The sequence below is a fragment of the Aptenodytes patagonicus genome, chromosome 11, assembly GCF_965638725.1.
Source record: "Aptenodytes patagonicus chromosome 11, bAptPat1.pri.cur, whole genome shotgun sequence".
Lineage (NCBI taxonomy): Eukaryota > Metazoa > Chordata > Aves > Sphenisciformes > Spheniscidae > Aptenodytes > Aptenodytes patagonicus.
Window position 1 is genome coordinate 9960120 of NC_134959.1, and position 24534 is coordinate 9984653.

The following is a 24534-nucleotide window of genomic DNA, read 5'->3' on the forward strand; positions in this document are numbered from 1 at the left end:
CTGTATGACATCCATGTGTTCAGCTTAATGGATAACTTGCCATTCCTTTCCTCATTCTGACCTCGATCCAGTACTACTCCACATCTTCTGCTAGTCATTTCCAGCTGTGGCCGATTATAATTAGGATGAACCTAGCATGCTTGATTTATATTTATTTCCCTCTCTTATCTCTTTCATTCATGTTTTTGCGTTAATCAAAGTGTTGCTATCATTTGGAGACACATCAAATCTTGACTTCTTAAAGACCACCTAAAGTGGTCTGTAGCTCTGCACATCACAATGACTTGAAAGGCAGAGTCTTTTGAGGGGGTATATCATTTGCACTGTCCATTGAGTCTTGTCAGCTAAATGCTTCCAAGAAAGACGAAAATCTTCAGTTTCCTTTAGGAAAAGGGATATTAAGGCACCGGATATAAGACCTCCATGAGCGCTTATGTATGTGTCTGCCTGCAAACGAATTAAATTATGATAAAATTCCTTTAGTGGCTGCTTTACTCCCCCCAGAGCCCTTTCTGATGTGCCAGAAAAATAGGAGATTCCTTTTCAACACTTTGCTTATTCCCTAGCAAGAATAATAATAAACCTTGCAGCAGGTGCTGATTATAATATATGACATGAAAATGATGCATATAGTATAGAGAAGACCCATCAGTATTACTGCTATTGGAAATACTGGTCCTTCTTCCCATGTTCCAAGCAAAAGCAATGCCCGTTGCCTGGGAGTAAAAACTATCTTACTGCATTAGCTTTCCTTTATCTGTGCTTATTCCCTTCTTTTCCTTTCCTTCCTCCTCGCTCTCTGGCATATCAATATGCACTGCCACCTTCTTTTCCATATCCAAGTTCCCAAAAGTTTGGTCTGAGCATAATTTATTTCAATTCCCAAGCACTCTCAGCAAACAGATAACAAGCCAAGGGAGTTACTGCACAGAAGCTAAAGGACAGAAAAAACCTCCATCAAGCCACACTGTACACACAGAACTGAATGACAGTTAAATATGCATTGTAAATAGACTTTTTCCCTTCTGCTACCCTTGCACAGTACGATAAAAACCACCAGGAAACGGCGGAACTAGAAATACATAGTTAACTCTACTTTGAGACATTTCTATTACTAAAAGATATCCAGGCAACATTTTCCCATGATAATTAGTAGCACAAACATCGGTTTGGCCATCATGCCATCCCCTTTGTCTTATCCAAGGCCAAGGTCCCCTTTTTCTTCTTTTTAGTCCTTCAATATTTGACTTTCAGCATTTTTGAGTAGCTTGAGGACACAAAACAACTTCTCAAACAGAAATATTGTAATTGCTATAAGGCTAAACTGTATTGGTGCCTGCTTTGTCAACAGGTGCCAGAAAACACAAAGCTGTTGGTATACAGGGTGCCAAGTCCAAGTGACCTGCAAATGCCTCTTCTGTTAGAGCACCTGTAATTCTCATGCACGTTCAGTCTGGCGAAATGGGCAGATACAAGAGGACCTGATTCCAGCACAAGGAGCAGTGCCTCTGTGGGAGGGGCAGGGGGTTGAAGGGGAAGGTGGGGATGGGTAGGTCTTATCTCTTCACAAATTTTCTAACAGAAATAACCAATGTGAAGTATTTAATGTAACAACTCAACCTGCCACATCACCACCAGCTTTAGAAGGAAAAGCAGCAGAGTGACTTGTTCTGCATTCTTCCGTGATGATCATTTATCAGAAAATTATTCATTGTTATTTTGGTATTTCTAAGTGAAAAAGAATAAAAGGCCAACATCACAAAAGAACAATGACACCATAAAAGGATTGACCAGCATCAAAACTGTAATCCCTGATTTAATTAAGTGAGTCTTATCAAAAGGAATCGTCACTTGTTCCCAATACTGCTATTTCTTCAGATAGCCATGCACAAAAAAAAGGGAAAAGAAGTTCGGCGTGTCAGCTGTGTATGTCCAAGAAACAGAAAACAGACACTACTGTGGGGACTTCTAACAATAAATACCTAATACCAAAGGGAAAAATGGAGGCATATAGATTCAGAGAATAAACAATCCCCTGCCCTTAGATTATTGCCCTAACTGCTCCATATCCAGAAAAATGAATACCCTCTGACATGTGGATTAAATCAGTAGGAATCCCTCAAGTGTAAAACAGGGTATTCACTGCTAATCTCACTGAGATGGACATGCAACATGACATCACTAATCTTCAGGGAAACAAAGCAGCCACTGTATTAAGCCACTGAGGGAGTGCAGAAATCATTCATTTAGCAGACACGGCCTTCTAATAAATGTAAAGCCAAACTGTGTTTAATGTGTTTAGTGTGACCTTTAAAATACAGAGTTGCCTAAGAGTGGTCTATTGCACAGATTTCATTGCAATTAAAAATTTGTACATCATTGGGAATACAGAAAAATACAACTGCTATGCAAAGTCAAGGTATTAAATTCTCTTGTACTAGAAATCACATTATATTTTACATTTATGTGACATATTTCATTCCTTAGCCATATCATAAGCCTATGAAAATCTTCCCATTACATTAATGCTGTACATCTCCTTTACCATGATGTGCCTGATTAAAATACCACTATATATACTTTTTTTTTTCCCTTTTCTTAAAGGCCTAATCCCATAATACTTTATAAAGATCTTATTAGGTAGAGATTGAGCTCTTTTTTCCCCAAACCTTTCATCTTATTCAGTTTGATTAGGGTCATGGGGCCAGGCTCATCCCAAGTATAATTCCACTGTAGTCAAAAGAGCTACACCACTGATCATACCAGACCACATAAGCAAACATTTGGTGCCCTACATTTGGCAATACAAAAGGATAATGTCATATTTATTCAGTTTTCGGTCTGAACCATATTTTGATATATCATTTGAGATGCTAATGAGTCAAACAGCCATTTACAAGAGTAAATATTCCAAATATAACACGCTACTCAAATTAAATCCCTATTCTTCGTACTTTGTCCAAATCTTCCAATCATTTCAGTAAACACTTTGGATATGATGTGCTGCTTAAGCTCTCAGGATGGAAATTATCTCATCCAAGTTATTTTAACCAATCCGTCTGAGACTGTCTCGCTGGAATCTCCCTGTCTGCTTAACAGTCAGTATTCACCAGCATCATCTTAAAGATCTTTACCTTCCTACCACTTATGCAGTAACTTTACAGGAAGTTACAACAAGTTAAAATTGTCTAGTTCTACATGTACCAACCTCTATTATGTGTCATTTGAAACAATGTCATCTAAGGACAAAAAACACTGAGCTACGAAAGATCAACAGTGGGTTTTTTTATCTTCCTGCCCAATAAATCCACAACTCTTACTCATTTGGAATGAAAATGAAAAAAAATGGAAGCTTAAAGGAAGAAGGGATGAGAAAACTGTAAAAGTTCTTGGGGCCATGCTGTTTCTGAACTGCAAATATTTATAATTTTTATCTCATCATATAAAACTTGGACTTCGAGATCCATTCTATTTAATATCCACTTTTAGGAGGTCGATAGTCCCCATTCACTTCACATAGTCCACGTTTACTGCTTTCTCATTCTGTTAATAACAAAAAGGTGCCACAGATAATTAAAAGCAAACTCAGTCCCAGCATTCATTAAGGAAGAAAATATGATCTTCTGAAAAGCTGTCACATATAATAAAGCAGTGTTATCTGCCTGGAGTTACACTGATTTCAAATGGATAAGTCTAGAGGAAGAAATCCACCAAAATGCAGTTAAATTAGTTGCTGTTTTACAAGGGGGAGCTTAAAAATGCAGTAATTAATTGACCCACTGTTCGAGACAATTTCCCTATAGTTAACAATGACTCTTGCAAAAGATGAAAAAGACAGCTCTCTTTCATTTGAAAAAAGGCTAATGAAATCAGTGCAAACTAACATTGCCAGTCTTTCCAGTATATACGAAGCATAAAGCAGAAAAACAAAGAATATTCATGGGCTGGGATAAATTCTGAACTAATTTTTATCTATGCAACTTCACTGCACCTAACAGCATTATTTCAAATTAGGACTGAGGTTCTCCCAATACCCTGACATTTTGAATATTTAGCCCCAGGCCCATAGTTACCTGAGTGGAGAACAGTGTAATTTGAAATTAATTGAAAAAGTCATTTTAGTGCTGGGGATTCAGAAAAATATATGGGTTTATTCACTATAAGAACATTTTACTTATTTATTTATAACTCTGAAACAGATTGTGTAAAAATACCTTGAAACATGGTTTACTAACCTATCTGCAATTGCCTAATTTGTGATGCATAGACTTGCTAATAATTTTAACTATTTCTCAAAAAAATAACAGAAATGGCACGCATATTCCAAAGACGTCTAAAGCCTACAAATACATACAGGCATATTGTATAAATGCTGCCACTACTGCTTGCACAACCTACAAAGCACAACGTGAACATAGATCCATTAGGATTTGAAAGGAGAAACACGTGCATGGCAGTGCCCCACAGAAGGGACCTTGCTCTCACAAGAACAGAAGAGTATCGAATTATGTAAAGGGTACATATAGAAAGGAACACTGCATTCCCAAATGTCATGATTTGAATGACAATGCAGATTTTGGAAAATGGGAAATACACACAGTACACAAGATGTGAGCACACTGAAAGTTTTATGCAATGGCAAAATGGTGCCCTCGATCTTATTTCTTCCCTTCCTGATGATGCCTGACATTTAGTCAGCACTTTTGGCTGCCACTGAATATTGACCCGATAATTTCAGAAAACTTTCAGAAACTCCAATGTATCTCTTTCTAAGCTGTAATTGTTCACTATCAAGTAAGCATAATTTAGACTATTTTCCTCTAGATGCATTACCCAAACTTATACATGCTGAAGTTCATCTGCTACCTTTTTGCCTGCTCAGTTCTGTGAGGTCCTCTGGAGTTTCTTGTCATTAATACCGTATTTGATGACTCAAAAGAGTTTCATGTAATCTACAAAATTGGAGATTTCAGTGTTCACTTCGGTCTCCAGATCATCATCTTGCATAAAATCAGTACCAATCTCTAGCAGCAGAAGACTGACTCTTCTTGAACCAAGAAGTGACCATTAAGATCACTGTTTCTTCTAAGTCAAGGACAACTGATTTTTTTTTTTTTTTTAGCCTTTAGCGTGTAATCTTTTCAAGAACTTTTTTTGAAATGCAAATATATTATATGCCCACTGAATCCTTTTTATTATCATACTTTATTGACATCTTCATGCAACTCCAGCAGACAGCAGAAGAGGATTTCCCCCAAGAGAAGTGGATCTTGTCCTAGCAGACCAAATTTATTCATCTGCTTAGTGATTTTATTCTTTAGATGAACTCTACCATCTCATCATGGACAGAAGTTGTGCTTATCAGTCCAAAGTCCCTCTCTAGTGCTCCACCTAGAGCCTATCTTGCAGCTTCAATGTACATTTCAAAAATATTAGGACTGGAATCAACATGGATGGAAATTCTGACTTTGAGCCAGCCTTGACAGAAAACTTACGAAATACAGGCTTTGCAAAATGCCTCCTGTTATTGAAAAAGAAAGTAGAAGACTAACATTTGTTTAGTGCAATTTTCTTACAGTTTATAAGCACCTAAAGATTTCAGATCAAAAGTAGACCCTAATGAAGAATGCAAATTTCACAGCTCACAGCTGTGAGAAAAATACCAAGTGTGAACAGCTTATAAATTTTGGAGTTCTCTAAAAACTCTGGTTTTCTCCCTTAAAAACGGCCCTACTTCTATGAACAAGAGGATGTACACTGAAAAAAAAAAAATCACAGTTTCTATGAGGCTTTTTAGAGCTATGCTAAGGATTTTTATAATATTCTGATTCAGTGGTCAAGAAAGATCAATATATGTTATTTTGCAATTTATTTCTATAAATTTAAATTATATTGACTGATTAATATCAAATATCATAAAATCCTCCTAAAACAAATGTAATTGGGTTTTTGGTAGGTGTTTGGGGTGGGGTGGGGTTGTTTGTTTTGATTTTTTTGTTTAAGTCAACAAACATACCCAAAACAAAAAAAGGAGTTAAGGCAAATGCCAATACACTAGACTTACATTCTCACGTTTAAATATTCTGTTATTTATTCCCCCCTTCCACACACAGTACACATTTTAAAAATTATGTCAATGGATTTTACTTGAACAGCTTTATTAAAATATGTAGATAACAGTTAATGTCCTTTTGGTGGGAAATAGCTGTGGTATATGCACTGCTGGATCAGATCCTTTAATCAAACAAAAAATCGTCAGAGATTGTTCCAGTTAAGGATTAATTGCGCCAACTTAAGTCAGACAAAATATATTTTGGCATTGCTTCTGACAGATGAAAACAAAACAAACATTAGGGATCAGCTTGCAGCTAACAATATGCAAAATTAAAGAATATACAAATTTTAAACTTTCATGGGAGTGCTGATTAGCTTTTGTTCTAAAAACTGCAAAGAAGAGACTTTGCTGTTAATCTTGTTACGCATCCACTTAGCAAACAGAAACAAGGATCCTTAAAAACCCTGCTATTCAAACAAGATAATAGACACTGAATGAATACTGTTAGTGGCCTATGCAAAAATGGCTTCTTTTTTTTATTGAACAGAAGTAAAACAGTAAAAAACTCAAATTATCTCTAAAGTCATGTATGACTCTGTAAGCTGATTATAATGAAGTATAAGGCCTATACATATTCATTTGAAGGTTAAATTCTCAATTTTTCAGCATGTTGCCATCTCTGCTGAGCGCAGTAAAACAATAGCTTTCATTGTTTGAATTCACATGTTGAATTCAAGACACAGTCAGAGATAATCCAAACATCAATCTGAGTTTTCAGATTTTTTAAATTCTGGTAAAGGAAAAAAGACTTGTTATTCTTGATTACGTTTATTCCACATTTTTCAGACTCATTTATTTTTTTCATGAAAGCAAAAGACTTCAACAGCTGATATCTTAAATGCTCTTCAATAAAATGCATGAAGAATAAACAGAATGCATGTAGAAATATTTTAAATTTGAGTACCTGAATGAACTTTGTATACAAATAATAGGTTTAAAAATATAATCTACTGTAAAACCAGAATTAACTAGCATCCTACTGATGACGAATATTTCAGAATATACTTTTCTTTGTTAAAAGCCACTTCTTGGCACTTTGGAGAGCACAGGTCTTAATTGCTAAACAAAAATTGTTATCAGACTGAACTGTATGCTTTGCAGCCTGGCTCCTCAGTGCCTCACAAGAATGCTGAGAAAATAGCTACCTATCACACCTTTCATAAACTGTTTAGCCAACAAGCCTCCCAAATTGCTTATCTTGTATTGTTATTAAAAAAAATCCAAGTACCTATAAAAATATCTAGATTTTCTCCTACAGATTCTCTCTCCTTCTCACTCTACATTTTGTCTAGGGCAGAAGCAGCTCATGACCATGAGAACTTCACTATGTTGCCTGTCCCTCTCTGTGTTTTTGTTAAGCTAATCTGAACACGTTCTTTGTTTCATAAATGACAAACGAGTTCTTGCATGCAATAACACTTGCATGAAAGCAGCCTTAAAATAGATGTCGGTTCTGTGAAGAAAGATTAAGTTTGAGGAAGCACAAATTCTGATGGAAGCCGTCTGCTCAAGGTCGGAGCCCAGAAGAAAGAAAAGCATCTAACTTAAGTTAAATGTATTACAAAACCAATAAATAGCATTTCCATGGTAGTATATATGGTAGCATAACTAAATTCTTTCACGGACTACAGTTAGAAGTGAGGCAACTTGGAATTTTGTCTTTTATCAGACAGTCAGGAAAAAAAAAGTGACAAAGTTTAGGCCTAAGAATATTATAGCAACGCCTACCACACAGGTGAGCAAGCCCTGCCATCCCTGCCCAGCTTCCTGGGGCTTCCAGGTCCCCTGCTCAGAACAATGCTCACCGATGAAGACACCCTCATCTTCAGAGTACAATGGCACGTGCAGAGAGTACTGTTGGAGTACAGTTCATTAAATGGATTATTTGTCCATTTTTAAGTAAAATTATAGATGAATACACAACAGCCTTCAGTAACAGTTAGACTGTAAAGTACAAAACAGATCACGTTTTAATATATTTAACTTCAAGATATGTAAATTTATATCAGGTCACCAGAGCACATAAGATCAACTGTTACTTATCTCAGAAAGATATTGTGCAAGTAGATAAAAATAGAGAAACTGAGGTACAGAATGCCTTAAGTGATTTGTAGCTGATCAAAATGGAAACCTCTGCCCGAGCAAAGATGTACACGCGGTTCTCTCAAGTTGCAACTCATCATTCCAGTCCACAAACAGTCCCTGAAAGAGCCGTCTGTCCCGCTGTGAACTAAGTCAGCCAAATCTCCACACAGATTAATCTCGACTACCACACTTCAGATGCCAGTGGACATAAAGAAATTACAACAGAAGAAAAAGCAATAAATGAAGTGTACGGGGCTAGTAATTAACGTAGGCTCCCTTTACTTCAGCTACGTTGGGGTTTTAGGGTGGGGTTGGGGTTTTTTTTGGTTGTAAACTACATAATTTCCTTACATTTAGACAACGTGAGTCAAATTCTATTGCTAACTCCCCAGTGTTAATGAAGGAAGACACACTTTTTTGAAGCTGACATCCTTATTATCCCCTTATACTCTGTTTACTCAAATACAGTGATGAAGCAAAAAATCGCAAGAGTATGAAAGAGGGAGGAAAAATCTAGGAGATAAGAAAACATTAATAAGATTGCAAGGCAGTAACAGTGGAAAAAAACACTGAAAACAGTATCATGTGAGATAGGTTTTATGTCCAAAGGTGGATTATAATTTTAGATTTTACATCACTTAAAGATACAGCTTGCTTTTACAATCTACCCGCTTCCCTGTATAGCTATGGAAAGGCTTCTCAATGTCAGACCATTAATCTTATGACCCTTAAAACATTTCTTTGTTTAAAACTATGAAGAAAGACCTTCACTCAAGCACAGTTGCAATCAATAGAGAAAACATTAATCACTTGAGAAGTGGTGTTTTGAGACTCATGAAATTGAAATGAATCACAATATGAAAAATGCAATTATTTTTAAGGGCTTTGTTTTGTTAACATTCAGTCACTCAATCTGCTCTCTTTGCTTATGTGTTCTTTGAGGGGGGAGAAAAGTGTTTAACTGTTGTTTTGGTGCTCAGTACGTGCTCTCTCCATCCCCGGGTCTGCCTCCCCCAGTGCCACATCGCGGCTGCCTCAGACACACCTCACCTAAACCGACAAAAAAAATTGCAGGCTTAACGACACCATGACAGTGGTCTCATTCCCATTGTTATCTTTCAATCCAGCACCTCAGTTTAATCCCACACACAAATAATAATAAAATTTCCCTGTGGCATGACGGTATGATTATCTGCCCTTCTGTGGGGTTTTTTTGTTTGTTTGAAAAGGCTCTGCTTTCATCAGAGGCCTACTAACATGTGCATTCAACCTTGTAATAAGTAAGGAATTTACTTGCTGACTACTTATTGACCTATTAGCTTTGAAAGGCCTGTTTACCTAATAGGTCTGATCCTGCAAGGAACTTAATAAATTAGTGTTCAGAGTAATGTGTCAGTGAATCAGTTCACAAGTACAGTTTGGGACAATGTCGTCGTTTAACCCCAGCTGGGAACTAAGCCCCACACAGCCGCTCGCTCACTCCCCCCCAGTGGGATGGGGGAGAGAATCGGAAGGGTAAAAGTGAGAAAACTCGTGGGTTGAGGTAAAGACAGTTTAATAGGTAAAGCAAAAGCTGCACACACAAGCAAAGCAAACCAAGGCATCCATTCACTCCTTCCCATCGGCAGGCAGGTGTTCAGCCATCTCCAGGAAAGCAGGGCTCCATCACGCATAACGGTGACTTGGGAAGACAAACGCCATCACTCCGAACGTGCCCCCCTTCCTTCTTCTTCCCCAGCTTTATATGCTGAGCATGACGTCATATGGTGTGGGATATCCCTTGGGTCAGTTGGGGTCGGCTGTCCCAGCTGTGTCCCCTCCCGACTTCTTGTGCACCCCCAGCCTGCTCGCTGGTGGGGTGGGGTGTGAGAGGCAGAAAAGGCCTTGACTGTGTGTAAGCACTGCTCAGCAGTAACGAAAACATCCCTGTGTTATCAACACTGTTTCCAGCACAAATCCAAAACACAGCCCCATATTTTCAGAAATTGATCAAATGTTTTACCTATTTTACTTATGGTAGATAACTGAGAATAGTTTTATGCAAAATGAGAAATCAATTCTTTTGATTAAATTATTGTTTTACATTCTGGTAAGTCATGAACTGGTTGGCAAAGTGGTCCAAGAAATGTCTTGGTTTTTATCTAGTGCAGAAACATCAGGTTGTAATCAGGAAGGAAAATTTCACTTTTCTATTGTGACGGTGATTTTGCTTGCAAGAGAAGATGACTACCTGAGTGCCTTTCCCCACAGAGGACAAGATCACATGCATTCCTGGCAGACCAGGGCTTTCCTTTTAGGCAACAGCAAGGCTCTGGGGTCTTTTCTAGGTGGCAGAAGATCTGCCTAAGATTCTTAACATCAGAGGGGATTTCAATGGACAGAGCCTGTCCATACTGAATGAAAATTGTGGTGACACCATCAACTCTAGAAACCACCTTCACTACCTAGGCCACAGAAGTTGTGGTGAAAGGTGGGTTGGTTTTGGTTTTTTCCCCCCTCCCACTATAAGACTTAAAACTGATTGCTTGAAAATAAACATAACAAGTGGCTTAAATTTTATAGCCAAAAATGGAGACTAACATAAACAGTGAGCTCACTAAGGATAATTTGAGAGGAATGCTCTTTCCCGTCTAGTAGAGAATTTCAGCTTTTGATGACAAATATGAAAAACCCCTTGCACTGTAACAAAATTTAGTAACTGGGTGTTTTTAAAGTCTTCTAACAAAATGGCTTTTAAAGCTGTTTACGTACATGTAAAGTTCATTTACGTGAAGAACCCATGTTCTATATAGAAGGACCATTTCAATGAAAATGGAAAAATACATATTTTTTGTTAGTTCTGTTCCTGGCAAGGCCTTCTACCATACAGTGCCTATATTTACCCTCTGCTACAAAATTAATCAAAGAACTTAAGCTGAATCCTATAGTCCTTTCTCATACTAATCTTCTCTGTAGAACTCGCCTAATGACTCAAACTCCAGTACGCCAATTTGAAACTTTCATCTCTAAACACCTATGATTTAACAGTACAGAAATTTGACTGCAAACTCCAAATACAGAGCACCTGTTCTGCTATAGCTGTTTTCAGCTGATGTTTTTCAATTCCATTAATTTCAATATATTTAGATTTCATTTCTCCAGAAGAGGCAAATTCACACACATGCAGCTATGTAAGTATTTTTGCTATAGACGTCAAAGGAATCTTTGCAAAATAATGTACATATTTGTCCCTCATTTTTTGATAAGCATGCCTTTTTTTACATATAGTGCTCAATAAATTCTTAATCTCCTGTGGCTGTACTGCAGAACCCTCCCTTTTATTCAACAGGTCAGTATACAGAACTTAGGATTTTTTTCACTCTTTTGCTGTCAGAGCTTACAATGGATTTATAAAAGAACATGTTACATTGCTACAAAGCTGCATTTTCTAATTTCATTTACACATCAAAAAGTCCCACGTGCTAAAGAGCGTCACAGCTAACTAGAGGCCAAATATGGTCACTGAACTATGTTTATCTTTTGCTAATTATTTTCAAATGACATTTAATGGAAATACTTTATTTGTTTGCCTATTTTTGTCTCATTAGCAACACATGTAATTTCAATTAGGTTAATTAACTAAGTTCCACCAACCAGGCAATCTCAGTCATTTATTCCTTGCAAAATTTCCTTCTTTTTTGACAAGTCAAACAAAGCTTTTGTTTGGAGCAAGTTTGTTGGTGATGGGGAGGGGCTTTAGGTGGGGGATGGTAACAATTGTTGTATTAAACACAGTGATTTGATAAAGCCTGGTGGTGCCAATTCAGTGTACCAGTCATCAAATAAGAAATGCAATTGAGAAGAAGGAAAAGGAAAAAGTTGCCATGAGGTGTAAATAGAAAAAATCCACAGGGGAAGAAATGATGCAAAGGGATCACCGATGAGAGAAAATTTGATCATGGTGTGCTTTGCTGTGTGAAGGATGCTGTTTCTTAGATAAGCTGCAAACGAAAGTTTAGCAAGACATTTTGCTTTATAAGTAGATTGAGGGCAGTGTGGAACACGTAGCACAAACAATTTCAGCTTGGAATTAAAAACAAAAAAAAAATCTTTCATTTGCTTCACCATTTCTCTGTATAATTTATAGTACCTAACACATAGCTATACTGTCCTCTGGACTTGTTAATCAAAGTCACATTTTGTAAGAATTGCTTAATGCATGTGAATACACCAAAGATCAGGTCAGAAGAGAAGCGATGGGCTTCTTTTATCTGCAAGTTTTTAACCTCAACTATAAACCAGAAATAAACATCTCTCACTGTTTTCTATAGAGCTGTGTGAAGCTCAGCATTACTGATATGTGATATTAATCTACATACAGATAAGAAACAAGCACAGAAAATAGCAACAATACTTAGCTAGTGAGTAGATACTTTAGAGATTTATTTTTTTCCAGACTAATACCTAGTATAACTGGGATTTGATATACATTTTATCAAAGCCACATTCAAATAGGGATTTAGACAGAAAAGTCTATTTGTGTTCTTTTCTCTAATGACTAGACAGCAGCAGTTTATGTATTCTAAAGTCACACTTTCATAATGGAAACCTTAAGACAGATCTGAAAGGATCATGTGATTAAAGCAGGATAATAATTTAAAGAATAATAGCCTATTCACTACTCTGGATGAATGCACAAAATTTAGGCTAGGACATAAGCCCTGTACGCTATACAGAAGCCCAGATTGAAGACATTCAAGAACTAAAGTGTATTTCAACAACTGTTCATTGACTGGGTTCCACAATGCATCCCAATTCTGTACAACTCTGCACAAATATATCTAAACCAAAGTTTACTTTTTAAAGAAAACATTAAAACAAAGAGGCATTTGTTTCTTTGGCTCTTTTCTTTCACGCCCAAGGATGTATCCACACAAACATTCAGCTGTCCTTTATTTTTAATGAGCATTTACGTGGGAGCAACTCAGTACAGTTAAAAGTTTTCAGAAAGCTCTTAGAACAGACGGTAGCTTTATGCCTACTTCAACATAGCTAAATACTGTTCTTAATTCTAGTTGCCGTTTTCATGCTAACCAGGTAAATCTGGGTAACACCTGAATAAATTATATTCTACTCAATGACAAACTAGCAGGCCAGCATTCTGCTTTTTTTTCCTGGAGTTTTTATTGATTTCTAACTTGAATAACTTCCATTGAAGACTATGTTTATCTAAGACATTATTAGGATGAGAGGTAAATTCCAGTTTTATCACCTAATCTTGAAGTATAACAGCATCACGGGTGCAATTATTTGCTTTCTTGATGTTAGTTTCTTTTCTGTAATTTGCAGAAGAAAGGGCAGTTGGGTGTTTGTGGCCATGCCTGGAAAGTATTAAACAGTGTTTTAGTAAGTTCAGACACTCAGCAACATGGAACTTAAAATAATGAGGAAAAGTCAGTTATAAAGCTTTGGTGAAGGGGGATATTCTGGAAACATGCCATCCTCTACACGTAGTCTGATCACTCTGTATGCATCTTAACAGAAAAGGATATTAGTGGATAATCCTTTGGTTGGGATCCATTCCAAATTTACAATATCAAGTAACTCAAGTTGGTGCAAAACTGTAGCCTTGGGGATTATCTCAAGAGATTTGATTGAAATTCACTTTTCTAGAGAAACTTCTTAGCACAACAGTCTGGCAATCAAATATAATCCAGCCTTATTTTTAACATCTCTCACCTTGAATTTTTCCATGCTCCTGATAGTCTTGCATTAAATGGTCTACAAAGTAGGAATAGTAACCTATACATATGATCTTTAATTTTACTAATCCTCTGTTACAGCCCAAAAGACCAAAAATGCCTTATTTGATGCCACTGTATCTTTGTTGAGCTTTTTCAAGCACTGTGTGCCACAGCATATACTGGACTTCTAACACATTTGTTAGAGATGCAGTAAATTCCAGTATTTTTCCACTATGTTTTGTGGAAAACAATATTCTAACGGAGGGGTGGTGGTTGTGGTGGTGTATCCTTCTTTCTCCTCCTCCTCCTCACTTCAGTGCACTAAAATGTTACTATGCAACATAGTATGGTATCATAGGATGTGATATCCTATGGTGAATTAATGTGTTTTACTGCACTTCCACAAATGCAGACCAGCCTTTTAATAAACAAATAATATGCCAATACTTACTAAAATATAACTACATATTTTATCAACAAAACAATTAAGTACTACAAAAAACAAGGAAAGCATCAATCTGGAACCATTTGGATCAAAAAGAGTGAGATCTCTACATATATGACGATGCCAATGCAGGATGGTAACAAAGTTATAATGGATCCTTTAAACTATTTTTTTCTATTACTAATGAATTATAAATTAATGCAATATATGAAAGCAATATCTGCTAAGAACATTATTCTCTCCTGAAAACATATCCTAAACTGCATCATTTCTTCATTTCAAAGTCATCCTAACCTAGACTACAAATGCTCGCATTAAGTATAAGGGGACATTTATTCCTTAAACTGATACCGACTAGTTCAGCTGAGTCTTAGATCCGCTAAGCATCTCAAAAGAAGAGTTAGACCCTATAAAAGCTTGTACCAGCTATTATGCATGTAGATAAACAGAGATACACACACAGAAATATACAAACAAGCAAACACTGATCCTCAACTCAAAAGCTCCAAGAATATTTTAACATCTCCTTTAGCTATAAATTTAGATGTTTAACTTTGTAATTCTCCTTCCTCCATTCATGCATTGCTGGTCTCTTCCTTTCAAGAGGACATAGCCCCAGTAGAAGATACTACTGATATATTTTTCCTAACTCCTGTTGTCAAGAATAAACTTGCTCTTTTGACCTCAATTATGCCAGATCTCTGAAATGGCTCTATGAGAAAAATCATTTGACTGGCCTTTATCAAGTGGTCTGAAATCTGCATCTGAATAGAGCTTAAACAATATCTTTCCCTAACCCATGTCATTAAATACTAAGCCATTTTTTCCTCTAGTTACAGAATGTTAATTATTGACATAACAAATACCCCAACCAGAGACGGTCTTCAAGATGCGTCAGGTTTTTTTGACTCATTCAACATTCCTTTCAGTGAGAAATCTTTCAGTGGAATTCTTCATATGATAGGAATTTTAATTATTCTAACTATGAATTTTATTTCAATTGAATGGCAGCTGAACAAAGTGGGTTTGAGTTTTAGTTATACGTATTAGTTGTTAAAGGTTTAATTCTTATGTCAATAAGGCTTAAAACTTTCCCATTCACTAGTGTTCCTACACTAAATTTCTTTAAAATGTTAAATGATTGTAACAATGTCAAATAAATGCATCCTCACAAAAATACACAAAAAAGCAGTAATTTTCAATGGCATTATTATGTAGAAACATCACACTACTCATCAACAACATTTTAAGAGCTCACTGAAATAATAAAGTGGCTACAGTTATTTCCATTAGAAGGTTTATAAATAATATCGGCTGTTTGGTACATTAAGAGAGCACAACTGTGTAATAATTGAAATGTCAATACATCTTCCTTGTGAAAGTTTCTACTTCTAAAATCAGGCAACTGGCTTACTGTAGGAAGAATGTGCAATTCCCACCTCCTCCTCCTGCCTCAACATTTGAACTGTAAAGAAGAAAAGAAAAAAAAGTATTATTACACACTTATTTGTGTACATACAATCTCTTTAAAAAACGCACACACACAAAGTTAGAGCCCTTTGGGCTTATTTTTCTTAACTTTTTCATTTTGAATCAATGGCAACCTAAAAATGGGGAACAAACAAGGCAAAGTATAACTTAGATAATTGTCAAAGTCTGATAAAACTAAGCCGCTCCAACAGCATAATAAGAAATCATGAAGTATCTAGTCCATCAACTCTACTGTTATAAAGAGGATCTTTATTATGCTGAAATCTTTATTTCCAAAGAGTTTTCAGTTACATAAAACACATTTTTCATGAACAATTTGGAAGCTGACATTCTAGGGAAAAATAAGAGCTTTTAGATACTGCTTTCTCTAGCTATTTTACTGATACATCTTATCATTTTAATACTAGCAGATACTCCTTCAGAACCCCTTGGACACTGTATAAAAACTTACTGTTTATGTAACTTAAACAATAATAGTTTTCTGTCAAAGACCCAAATCTTTAGCTCAGGTTAGAAGAATACTGTGCTGAAATTTTCCACAGCAAATCTGAGACACTAGAAAAGAAAAAAGTTCAATCCCATAAAACAGGCTTGCACTGCTATCCCAGTACCTGCTCTTCAGTAGACTCCAGTACCCTTCTGCACCCAGATGACTGGTGGAGATTTTTATGGTAAAAACATGACCTTCATCCTCCTCAGCTCCTCTACTGTGCCCAACTGACACAAGGTACTGTGTACTGCGGTTTATTACTGATGAGTTTATGAGTTCCTATTATTTACCCCTTTCTTCCCGAGCCAAACCTCTCAGGTTCTGATTAGCCAGAGGATGTATTGAAGGAAAGGCAGTGGGATTTTTTTACTGTGAAAACCAGGTCTGATTGAAGTCTTCTTCAATCTCAGATATGCTGAGCAGATAAGGGCATTTTGTTCACTGAAAACTGAAGAGGTTTTTTTTTAAATATGCCAAAATGAAGTACTCTATATTTTTGTGACACCTAATCAAAGTCCCACATCAAAGTTTATGAAGGAGAGGAATAGGTAAGGAGGGGAAAGAAGGTTCATTGTTTAATAGAGTGCTCTGTCATGGTATGAAAGCCTGTTAAGTCATTTTCTACATCCAAAAATCTGTCAGACAGTTTTAAGAGTAAGATCTTATGTAGCTGATGTCCTAATCAAAATTTCAGAATAGCATTTAAACATGAACGTCTGCAACAGTATAATATGAAGATCACACAGATATATATTTTCACTATCTCACTTACCAGTATTATTACTGCTCTTTGTAGGCTCGTTCTCCAAATATGATTCATAACAGGAAAGGTCACAACAGAAAAAATTATCATAACCCAGCATACTGATGTGAGTCCAGTCTTCAGTTCTGTTAAATCTGTTCTATTAATTAGACAAAAATTTGCTTTATTCTTATGCAAATTTCCTCTGCATGAAACAATTTTCAATTAATGTAAATTTGGCATTGTTATCAGTGCAAGTGGTCAGAAATGCATCTTTCCCACCTAGAAAACAAATGGCACCACAATGGCACAAATGAAAATGGAGAAAGAAAAAAAAAAGTCAAGAAAACAAAACAGAGTTTGGCAGAAAACTGGTGATTCAATGACAGGCAGAAGCCACTGGTAAACAGAAAGATGCCTGAGCTTGCTGTTTGATGTTAAGCCATGGTAAAGCACCAAATTTGTGCTGTATTGCAGCCCCAGAACTGAGACTACAAAAGAGCAGCTTACAGATGCTTGTGCATACATCTTGCATATCTTCAGCTACATCCAATACCTCCTTTATCCCACATCTCATTTGCCTGTGCTTCAGGGCTTCCAGTAGCCCTGGAAGGGATCACAGAGCCAGTGCTCTCACACAGGAATAACTTCACACTCCAATAGACCTTGGACAGGACACAAAGGCTAATACTTGCAAAAATACCATCTCTTTAAAGCTAAATATTCAGGAACTGAGTTTTGCATCATCTGGCACATCTGTTTGGATGTATTCTAAAAAGTGATACTTCCTGATTCATACTGACACTTTCTTTGTGCTCACGCAAAGAGTGAAGGGTTCTAACAGAGGGAGCTATATCCAGATCTGAACAAAATTTTAATTAGTCTGACAGCTTTGTATAAATTACAACTGAAAATGTTGGGGCTATCAAGGAAATGATATTCCAACTTTTTATTTTTAAGAAACATACAATATATTTTCATCCTCCAAACTAATTAGGCTGATAGTTCAGACTGCAAAATACAGCTGTTTTCTTGACACCTTTAAGTTCAGCTAACTCTGAACTCCATTTCATTGAACCCTTTCCACGCTTGTTTCAATGGCAACAGACTGCAAACACAGAAAAATACCCACTTTAATTAACTTTTACACCTTTCCAGGGGGTGTTAAAAGAAAACCAAGAGCTATTACAGAGACAAAGCAAATGAGCCTTCCAGGCAGTGAAGGCTATTACATTCAATTATTTGGCAACACTTCTATTCAAGACTAACAATTTCAGAGACTTATGTTCTTAATAGAGCAGACTAAAACTCTTCTGATGAACAATTTTCCATCAGAAACTGCTGATTTTCTGGATCAAAACATTCTACAGGAATGTTTACTCCACTAAAACTTCTGATGGAAACTGGGCAGGCTAGCTAGAGGGCTGGCAGATCAGCTTGAAAGCCTGCCCACCAGCCAGCCAGGCTGGCAGGAAAGCAGGCAGGCTGGCTGCCCAGCATGTCCTCTGCCCAGTTTGCTAGGCCCCCTCCTCTAAGACGTCAGGCAGGTTATGTATTATAATAATATTTATTATTAAATTAGTCAACATTTATAAGAACAAAACACAATACTTCAACCTTATTAAAAAGAAATTCTCCAATAAGGTTGGCATGAAAAGATGTCCCATTTTTTCAGAAAAGTAGTTTAGAAATTTTCTTGTGTGAGGAATATTTTTTTTTTGGTTCTGATTCAAAACAGTAAGAAAAAAAGTGAAACACTGGAATTTCTGCAGAATAGGAGCTCCAGGTTTGAACCATGTTGAGCTATACACAAACAACTCCATATTCTAAAACAGAAGCGATGTATAGCTATGGTGTTTCTACAATAACAGGCAGAATTTGAAGACAGTTCTTGCACAATATTTCCTTTACTTTTCCAATAATGTAAGGAATTTATTAATTTGGCAAAGCTTAAGGACTTACGAAAAGCGTTGCTCTCTTTTCTTATTCATTCTGAACTGATACATTTTTTAAAAAGTGAATTGTTATCTTTATAACCACCACAGGTTACACTGGCAGGACTTGAAAAACACAAATTCAGATAGGGGAGTTAAAACTCCTTTGTTTCTGACAGTCCCTAAAAAGCATCTGGGCTACTTATTCACATGACCAGAAGCACATGTCTGGCAACCAAACACAAGCACCAATTGTCACTACATACACAAACAGAATGAACCATCTGACAAGAATGAACTTAGTACATTGTTTCTTGACAGCAGTTACAGTTCTGATGTCCAGCATGAGTGAAGAAATAAACCAGCATGAGTGGAAAACTGCATATTTTCGTCATGTGAAATGCACATCTAGGACGTGCAGACTCTACATCCCTATAAAAGACACCCCCATTACCTGCCAAAGGGCTAGATATCACTGTTTAACTTAATAATATTCCTTATTTAATTATACTGGCAGGAACAAACTTCTACACTCAAAAATCCTGCTCACACTTAAAATTACAGTAACAACTTAAATTCCTGAAAACTTTGTAGAAATTGTCCCTAGAATAACTGCACATAAAAATTCCAATGATGAATAAAAAGAAGTTACTCCATTATTGCTTACTTCTTTGCAAACTTTCAGGGAAAGTCTGCATTTTGTTTGTTTAGTTCTATGGTGCTGGAGCCATACTGTTATGTAGGTTTTGGACATTCTCTTACACAAGATCTATTTCAGCTTTATTACGTTGTACAGGTGAGAGCCATGAATAAACTAAACGTAACCAAGAGGATTCATAGATATGCTTCCCAAGATACCTTGCACCACTGGTAAACTATTTCTGCCAGAAATATAATGTCTTTTACCAGTTTGATACTACCATTATGATCATCTCTACAAACATTCAGCAGCAGCAGTAGAAGCCTGCATTTAAAGAACTAAAAGTTGACTTGGAAATGACAAAAATCTGTTTTGGTTTTTTTTCTCTGCTGAAAACCTCTTGTTTCCATAATCTTCAGAAGTCAATGCAATCTATGTTCACAGCATTTAAAAATAACTTTGCACTTACCACATCTAGCATTTTTACTCCCTGCATTGCAAACACTATACATAGCATGCATGAACTCACACTGGAAAGTAAAGGTGACACAAGCACAATGACGCAAACAGGACATATAGATTAGGGAGTATTTATAGACCACAAAAAGAAATACCTTGCCAATATTGCTTGACCCATGAGGCAAGGACAAAACTGAAATTTCTTTGCCTACATATTACATACACAGATTGACTGAAATATATTCTACCCCTATAGTACCCAAACACAATGGAAAAAACAAAAGATACTGCTAATATGGTGGTTCTGCCGTGTGCCACATACTAAAAAGATATGGAATAACAGAGAGAAAATACCTTCTTGCAAGTACTAACTTTGCAAGAAGTAGTGTTGGTGATTCACATAGGGAATTATTCACACAGTTCAACTTAGAGCCTTATAAATTACAACAGAAAGAACTCCTAAATTAGGTATTTTAAACCTGCAGCTAAAAAGGTAAATATTTCCTTTAAGTGTCCTTCCTCTGAGTCAATATTGATTCAAGCTTCTCATCACAACTGTATTATTTTTATAAAATAAAGCTAACTCTGGAGTTAATAACAATCAGGCTTCCAGAACCTTAGGAATAAATGTCGTGAACATTTCAAATATCAAGAGATTCCATAAAACTGAGTTTGTACTGGTTTTACTTCACTTAGTAAACCTAATTTACCCAATATGAACTAATGTATAACTTCACTGTGCGCTATTCAACAGCTTCCACTAGATGCAAATACTAAATCTCATGTCACTGTTTTCAGTTGGTACGACGGGGCAGCAGGATGCTCCAGTCGTTCCACCTTGTTACCAGGTGTATGAACCTTGCACAGATGACGAATACCAGCTTCACCCCAGCAGAGGAGCTCCAGAGGGCACTCACGAACCCCACCATGGCTGCCTGGGCAGACAAAAAACAAGTTCCTGTTCAGGAAACCAAAAACCAACCAAGCTGTTCTGAAAAACTTCATGTGAAGCACATTACATTGCTAATGTCTGCTTTGTAAATGAAGTTGAACCAAAGTTACAGGGTGAAGTCTCAAGCTTTCTTTAATGTGAAGTTTTACTTTGTTTTTAACTACAGTACAGAAAGAAGGCACGATAGGGAAGATGGCTTGCCTTCTCACTTGTGAAGTCTTTAGATAAGGCAGATACAGTATTTTTCCAAAGTAACAGAAGGCCAAATCCTCCTTTCTTCACCCATGTGAGTGAAGTCATGACACTTGGGATTTTTTGTGACTGCAGAAAGCAGAATTTACCCAGAGCTATCCATTTCAAAAGCTGTTTAGCTAATAAGGTTTATCTCCTCCCCACTCCATCCCCCAGTACCTTTCTTCACCTAGAGATCTTAAGTTATCTGCAGCAGATCCTCAGGCGATGTAAATCGCCATAGTCCATATAAACTAGTGGGACTTTGACAGTTGATATCAAGTGATCATCAGCTATAAAATGCACCCTAACTTTAAATCTTGCACTGTCAAACCCAGGAAGCATTTGGATAAGTTTGTAAGATCAAGGTCTCTAACAATGGTCCATAAGTTTAAGTCTCTGCTTTTCCAATAGATTTCTAAGCATAAGTAGACTTTCACAGTTAACTTTGGTAAAAAGAGATCATGAAAACTCAATTAATTGGTTGAGTTACCTGACAAATTACATCACTTGCTGTTTTAAAAGTGTGTATGATTTCTGGTCTGGTACATCATTAGTTAAAGTGCTATAGAGCGTATAACTGTTGGGCATGACATGAAGGAAACAAAATCAATCAGATTTAGCACCCAAGGCAGTCCGTGAGGCAGTGCCAGTTATCTGAACTGAAACAATGGAGTTTTGTGATTAGAATTTTACTGATTAAGCTGCATAGGGAGCTCTTGTGGGTTTCTGTCTTTCCTTAATCCAATATAAGTTTTATTGGCTCATTACTGCCAATTAGGAAAGACTTAGCTTTAAAAATTTATTGAATGCTGGTGAAGAACAGCACAAAGTCTTATGAAGTGCAGTATTAATTAGATGTCAGACTCCGAGTAAACTCAGATAATGCATAAACAAGAGTAAATATTCATGTTTTCCATAAACTGTATTATAGCATCATAGCCATAACACAACACTTTGCTTATTATAGAATCATAGAATAGTTTGGGTTGGAAGGGACCTTTAAAGGTCATCTAGTCCAAATCCCCTGCCGTGGGCAGGGACATCTCCAACTAGATCAGGTTGCTCAGAGCCCCGTCCAGCCTGACCTTGAATGTTTCCAGGGATGGGGCATCTACCACCTCTCTGGGCAACCTGTGCCAGTGTTTCACCACCCTCAGCGTAAAAAATTTCTTCCTTCTATCTAGTCTAAATCTAACCCCCCTTTAGTTTAAAGCCATTCCCCCTTGTCCTGTCGCAACAGGCCCTGCTAAAAAGTCTGCCGCCATCTTTCTTATAAGCCCCCTTTAAGTACTGATAGGCTGCAATAAGGTCTCCCCGAAGCCTTCTCTTCTCTAGGCTGAACAACCCCAACTCTCTCAGCCTTTCTTCAGAGGAGAGGTGTTCCATCCCCCGATCATTTTTGTGGCCCTCCTCTGGACCCGCTCCAACAGGTCCATGTCTTTCTTATGCTGAGGGCTCCAGAGCTGGACGCAGTCCTCCAGGTGGGGTCTCACCAGAGCAGAGTAGAGGGGCAGAATCACCTCCCTCGACCTGCTGGCCACGCTCCTTTTGATGCAGCCCAGGATACGATTGGCCTTCTGGGCTGGGAGCACACATTGCTGGCTCCCGTCCAGCTTTTCACCCACCAGTACCCCCAAGTCCTTCTCAGCAGGGCTGCTCTCAATCCCTTCATCCCCCAGCCTGTATTGATAGCAGGGGTTGCCCCGACCCAGGTGCAGGACCTCGCACTTGGCCTTGTTGAACCTCATGAGGTTCAACACAGGCTCACTTCTCCAGCTTGTCCAGGTCCCTCTGAATGGCATCCCATCCCTCAGGCATGTCAACTGCACCACTCAGCTTGGTGTCATCTGCAGACTTGCTGAGGGTGCACTCGATCCCGCTGTCTACGTCATTAAGATGATATTAAACAGTACCAGTCCCAATACGGACCTCTGTGGGACGCCACTCGTCACCGATTTCCATCTGGACATTGACCACCGTTGACCACTACCCTCTGGATGCGACCATCTAACCATCTAACCAATTCCTCACCCATATTACTAAGGAAGCATTTTATTTAATCCCCAGTTTTAGGGCTCTTACCTGAACTCATTTCAGTACAAAGCAAGGAGCACATGGGGGACTCACGGGGGTTCCACCACTGCATTGCTGGAGCCATCCACTTTCAAAAGCAACCTCTAATCAAACCCAGACTAAAGTGACAAACAGGACTTACTGACTGCTGTTCTGTGAGCTAAGTGAACCCAGTAAGTATTTTCAGACCAAGGTCCTAAAGGCTATTACAGAACAACCAAGACAGCTGATGCTAATAAGAACCTTTATAGAGGCTGGTAGCAACACAGAAGTCCATGACTGAATAAGCAGAGATAACCTTCCTTGTCCCACCTCCTCTTAGGGAGCTCATCTTGCCATGACTTATGCCACACCTGATCTATAGATTAGATGACACTATTAATCCTTAAGACTCAGAGAGTCATAATTTATTTTAAAGTTTTCCATCTGAGCTGAATTATCCTGTGTTTCCTCATGCATGCAAGGTGAAACTGGGGGACTAGAGAATGAGTATCTCTCACGTTTGTCTAGCACAGTATGTTTTTCTGATTTTAGATGGCTTGCTTCCCTGTCATAATTCAAAATGCATTTACTTAAAACAAAACTAAAATACTTGTAACCTTAAAATGACTTAAAGCCATTTTTTTCTTCTTTTATATTCACCTGAACAAGCTTCACTGGGACACTACCAGTATTGTTTCATTTTCTAATGATGTTGCTTCCATGGAGGTTTTTTGTTGTTGTTGGGTTTTGGTTTGTGTTTGTTTTGTTTTTAAAGGAGCTCAACAAAAAAAAAAACCAGATACAGTTATGACTAAGTATCAGTAAACTAGTTTTGTATCTAGCATTTAAAGTGTGTAGGTTAACGTAAACTATGACAGAGGTTGAAGTGCATTACATTTGGAGAAAGACCTCCAATGTTCACCACTCTGGCTTTTAACACATACAAATTCTCGACCCCTACATAGAATTATTTTATTTACTCATCAACTAAAACACGTCTTTGGCATATTAGACTGGATTTTATTACTCTCTAATGTACAGTAATAAAGACAATTAACCAGTTAGTTTGTAGCTAATTGGAGAAAAAAATTTTTTTCCCCACCCGAACACCTGTTAATTCCCCCACCCCTCCCCACTCCGTGACCTTTAAGAAGTCCCATTAAATGGAA